The following is a 5,586-nucleotide window of genomic DNA, read 5'->3' on the forward strand; positions in this document are numbered from 1 at the left end:
AGAAGCTGTCATGTCTTGGCCTGAAAATGTATAATGAAAGTGCTAATAGTACTATCTGGTGAAGCAAAAACATAATGTAACTAAACTCCCTGAATAGATTTCCAAAGCTCAAAGCTGCTTGGGACTATCTGAGGAGCAGCATTAACTGGGCAGCTCCACCTGGTCTCTACTGCATTTGTGAACATTGGGCCTACATTAAGCTTCCTGGTAGTTGGTACAGGAGTTGTATAATAGGTATGATCAAACTTTCCTTCTTCCTACTGCCACTAGAGACTGGAGAACTGTTACGCTGGACTGGAAAGACACAAATGTGATGTGGTAATAGGAGATTGGAGTGACAATGAATGGCCTCCCCAGTGAATAATTCAATATTATGGTCCAGCCACCTGGGCTGAGGACAGGTCATGAGAATACAGAACCCCTATATATATGTTAAATTGGATGATCCAATTACAAGCAGTATTAGAAATGATAACAAATGAGACCACCAAAGCCATAACCCTACTAGACCATGAAGGAACCCAAATGAGAAATGCTATTTGCCAAAACTGATTGGCCCTAGACTACCTTCTGACAGCTGAAGGAAGAGTATGTGGGAAATTCAATTTAACTAACAGTTGCTTACAGATCGATGATGAAGAACAAGTAATTTGAGATATAAATAAGAAAATAAATAAAATAGCTCACGTGCCTGTGTAAGGGAGGAATAGATTTAACCCAGATTCTTTATTTAGTAGATGATTTTCTAAACTAGGAGGATTTAAAACTATGATTATAAGTATTCTATTTATGATTGAAGAATGTTTACTTCTGCCTTGCCTATTACCTGTTTTTGTTCAATTTCTCAAAAGCATAGTCTACAATTGCGACAAAAGAGAATGCGGGCAAAGTGTTCATGGCTCAACATTATTGTTTCAAGTAGCCAGAGATACATGAATGATTAATGAGATGAAACCCCATTTATAACTAATAGGGTTTCAAAGGGGGCAATGAGGAAGGAGAAATAAATCTTAAACTTTTTAGCGGTCCTGAGAATGCAGCAGAAAGCTACAGAAGAACTCTTGTCTCCAAAGACAAGAAAGAACTTCACAAAAAACACTAAGCAGAAGTAACCTTGAAAGAGAATATGTAACAAAAGATAGTACTCTGCTTTCTTCAGAAATATAATTATTAACTCTTTCTGATTGTTTGCCTGCTAGCTACAAAATTTTCCCATGATCTAACATCTGAAGCTATAACTCTGTTACAGTAACTGAGCTAAAAATTGTATAAAAGAGCTGTGTGAGAACAACTCAGTGAACTTTAGTGTTTTATGCCTTGAGGCAGCTGAGTTCTTGCCTGCAATTAAAACTTTCTGCCTTTAAAGGCCAGGTGAAGGGTGGTGCCTGTGGCTCAAAAGGGTAGGGCTCTGGCCCCGTATGCTGGAGGTGGTGGGTTCAAACCCAACCCCGGCCAAAAACTGGGGAGAAAAAAAAAAAGGCCAGGTGAAAGTGTCTGTTGGATTCAATTCACCGTATCCTTCAACATTGTGAGATACGAAGCCGTGGCACTCTACTCAGGATGACCAAGTGAGACTCTGTCTCAAAAAATTGAGAGAGAGAGAATTATACTCTGCTATAAGCATTTCCGTGCAAATATCCTTATGGGGAAATATATTTTTCTATTGTGTAGATAGGAAGTAAAAGGGTTGCAAGATCAAATGAAAGGTCTACTTGTAGTTTCCTGAGGATTCTCCATACTTGATTCCATAAAGGCAGTACTAGTTTATAGAAGTGAAATTCACACAACATACAATTAACCTTTTGATCTGCACAATTCAGTGGGATAGAGTGCTTTCACAGTATAGAGCAAACACATTGTCCCTGATTCCTTCTGAAGGAATTTCCACGTTTCAGTTACTCCTGCCTGTTAGACAAGCTCCTGTCGGTGCTGGAGTTTCAGGCAATGGCACAACCCTTTCTGGATCTGGATGCACAGGAGGAGAACCTACCCAAACCAGAACCACCCCTGGGCCAGGAAGAATTTCAGGCTCTGCTGGACGAGCTGCAGGACCTCAGCTATAAGAGGAGACAGGCATCCTCATCCCCAGCCCTGGCCTGCAGCTGCTACCCCAGGGACCCACTGTCTCTGCCCTGGCAGGCACCAGCTGTGTCAGGGGGATTCCTGAGTCAGAGCTCTGCTCCGACCAGATGAGATCACTGCTTGCACATTCATCCACTCTCAGTACCTTCTTCGTTGGCTCAGGAATTGTTGTCTTGGCACCAGGGGACATAAAGCAGGACATGACATGCCCATCTACACTTCCTGACCCCTTCTAACACCTCAAACATATGCCAGATGGTTCAGTAGACTGGAAATCCCAGACTCATTACCAAATCTGGCATGTTTAAGAAGAAAATGTCCTTTTGGGTGGCTGTGCTTTGGGAAAGGTCATCAATAGGAATTGGCCAGAATGGAGGATATGGATGTAACCCAGTTGGGATGGGGTGGAGCTGACCGCAGGGAGGTCCTGAGATTTTAGGCTCCTAGGAAAGAGATAGACTGCTCCCTTCCAGGTCACTCTCAGACCCGGAGGCTGGACCCACTGACCATGGATGTGCACTGGACACCTCTGAGCCCTCAAGGCAAATGAGGCCACCTCCATGCTTTCAGCTTCTGTGGTGGTTTGAGCACTTAGGGAAGGGACAGACATAGTCTTAGTGGTGGTGGTGGTGGTGGTGCGGGGATGGGGCATGGTTTGTGTTGGGGGATGGGCAACTTGGGGAGCCTCTGGTGGATGAACTGATGCTGCAGACTCCCCAGCTCTGGGTGAAACAGAAACATTGCAGAAAGTTGGCCAAATGACCCATCTTCTGAAAATGGTCCAAACCTTCATTCAAGGCCTGCTTCCCAGAAGGGCTGGTTTTGCCCCCCAAGAACCCCTTGGCATGGTATGGGGGGACATTAGCAAGGTGCTTTTCAAGTTTGGGGAGTGGGGTGTTAATGTCAGCTGGTGGGGAGAGGCAAGGGAGGGGCTGCAAGGTCTCCACAGCTGGGGAGACCCCGACAGGAGAGTTCCAGCCCAAGTTTCCACAGGGCCAAGGCTGCTAGACCCTGTTTCCTAGTCCAATGTGTCTCAATCCACTTCCAGCATCCAGAGCAGGGAGGAGTTGCAATGACCTGGACACATTGGCTCAGAGAAGTGAAAGGGTAAAAACTGTGAGACATGGGACTTGCTGGAGGAGTCCAGTGAGCACAGTCTAGGGACAGATTCAGAAATCAGGGATTGATGTTCACTGTGGGAACAGGTGGCCCCTGTGAGGTGTGGACACAGGCCCAGATGTGGGCGATTAGACAAGTTGGTACATCAGGTCAGGAGGTGTCAGGGACGTTGCAAACTCCAGTCAGGGTGGATGTGGCAGTCATTCCCACTTGTTGCCTGAAAGGGAGCTGGCACCTCTTTCCCTCCAGGCTTAGAGGAGGATCTGCAGCAGGTTCCTACAGCTGATCCCATAATCATATCGGTCTTTGGCCTCTGGAACAAGCTGACTGAGGAGGACTAGTGAGCCATGTCACTGGTCAGCAGTTAGGCTTCCCAGAGTCCAGAATTCACATCTGGTTTCAGAGCTGAAGAGCCCAACACCCAGAGCTCCAGGAATCGAGGGTCCCTGCACTCTAGCCCACCCAGGCTGGGCCCACAGGGGCTCAGCCTCCTCTGGCTCTGGGGAGTCCTCCGACCGTGACGGCAACAGCAGCAGCAGTAACACCAACTCTGGCGGGGGCACTCTCACACACAGAGCCCTCTGTGGCCTCTGGACCAAGGATACAGCCAGGGTGATGCTGGCCTGGCAGGTGCACACTGGCTGTGGTGGCCTGAGCTGCTGGGCCTGGAATGTGCTGAGCAAGTGGTGACCCACCCTGGGCAATGGTGGATCCAGGCCCCTTGTCCACCTAGAGAAGCGGAAGCAGCCCCTGCATAGCCCACACCCAGCCAGTCTCCACTGGGGCAGGAGAAGACTCCAGCCACCAGAGAGTCTGGTCCTGGCCTTGAGGAATCCCCTGGGGAACCTGTGCCAGGCTCCTGCCTGCTAGATGAGCTCCTGTTGGCACCAGAGTTGTGGATCTGAACACACAGGAGGAGGACCTGCAGGAACCAGAACCAACTCTGGGCCAGGAAGAATTTCAGGCTCTGCTGGACAAATTGCAGAGCTCACCAGGACCTCAGCTGTAAGAAGACATAGGCGTCCTCAACCCTGTTCCCTTCCCTGCCCCTGTTGCAGCCCTGTGGTCACCACCCAAAGGACACCCACCTTCCTTCCCTGGTGGCCACCGGCAGTGTCAGGATTCCCGGGTCAGAGCTCTGCTCCAACCAGCTGAGATCCCTGCTTACACGTTCAGCCACTTTTGGCATCTTCTTCCTAGACTCACAAATTGCTGTCTTGGCACCAGGGGACACAAGCAGGCTACGACCTGCCCATCTACAATCCCCAACCCCTTCAAACACAGACAGATGCCAGGAAGTTCAGTAGGCCAACAAAACACAGACTCATTGCCAAAGCTGGCATGATTAAGCAGAAAATGTCCTTTAGGGTGGCTGTGCCTTGGCAAAGGCATCCATAGTGATTGGCCAAAATGGAGCATATGGACTGAAGCCAGTCATGCTGGGACAGAACTGACCACAGGGAGGTCCCAAGGCCTCAAGCTCCAGGCAAAGAGAGAGACCGCTTCCCTCCAGGTTACTCTGACAGCAGGTTTCCGCCCTAGAGGCTGGACCCATTGAGCCCTGGATGGGGAACGAGGTCCCCTCCAGGCTTGCACCTTCTGTGATGGCATTGGGCACGTAGGGTGGGGCAAGACATAGTCTCAGTGGTGGTGTTTGTGGTGGTGAGGGTGCGGGAAGGAGGTGGGGAGTGGTGTGCGGCCGTTATTGAAGAGTGGGGGCGGGAAACCTGGAAAGCCTCTGGTGTCTGAACCAATGCTGCAGACTCCCCAACACTGGTAACAGGGAAACATCTCAGAAAGGCATAGGCCAAACAACCCATATTCTGAAAGTGAGCCCTGTTCCAAGATCATGCGGGAGGCACAGAGCCGCTACCCCAAAAAGGACAGGGTCTAGAGACAGTGATCACCAGGGCTTCTGAGTTAAGAGTTACATTCTTGACTACCCATTCCTGTTTCCCGGTCCATCTGGTCCACTCTGTTCCTCCGTGTGGCTTTCTGCACATTCGTTGTGGCTGTTCTCCCATTGCCCTCGAGGTCTCTCTAGTCTTCACTCTTTTGCTAACCAAAACAAGACCACCCGAGGCGGCCGGGTGGGCGGCCTTCACCCATTCTCCGCGATTTCCTTGCAACGGCAGCATTGCCCAGGGAGGGCGGCCAGGTGCAATACCCGCGACCGGAGACGAACCCCACGGGCCGGGCCATCGAACCAACATCAAAAATACACTATTGAGACCCGATTAAACTAAAGAGCTTCTGCACAGCCAGGAGCACAGTAAGTAGGGCATGCAGACAGCCCTCAGAGTGGGAGAAAATATTTGCAGGTTAGGTCTCTGACAAAGGTGGAATAACCAGAATCCATAGAGAACTCAAACTTATTAACACCAC

This window comes from Otolemur garnettii, unplaced genomic scaffold (genome assembly GCF_000181295.1).
Source record: "Otolemur garnettii isolate 467f Iridium unplaced genomic scaffold, OtoGar3 scaffold00091, whole genome shotgun sequence".
Taxonomy (NCBI): domain Eukaryota; kingdom Metazoa; phylum Chordata; class Mammalia; order Primates; family Galagidae; genus Otolemur; species Otolemur garnettii.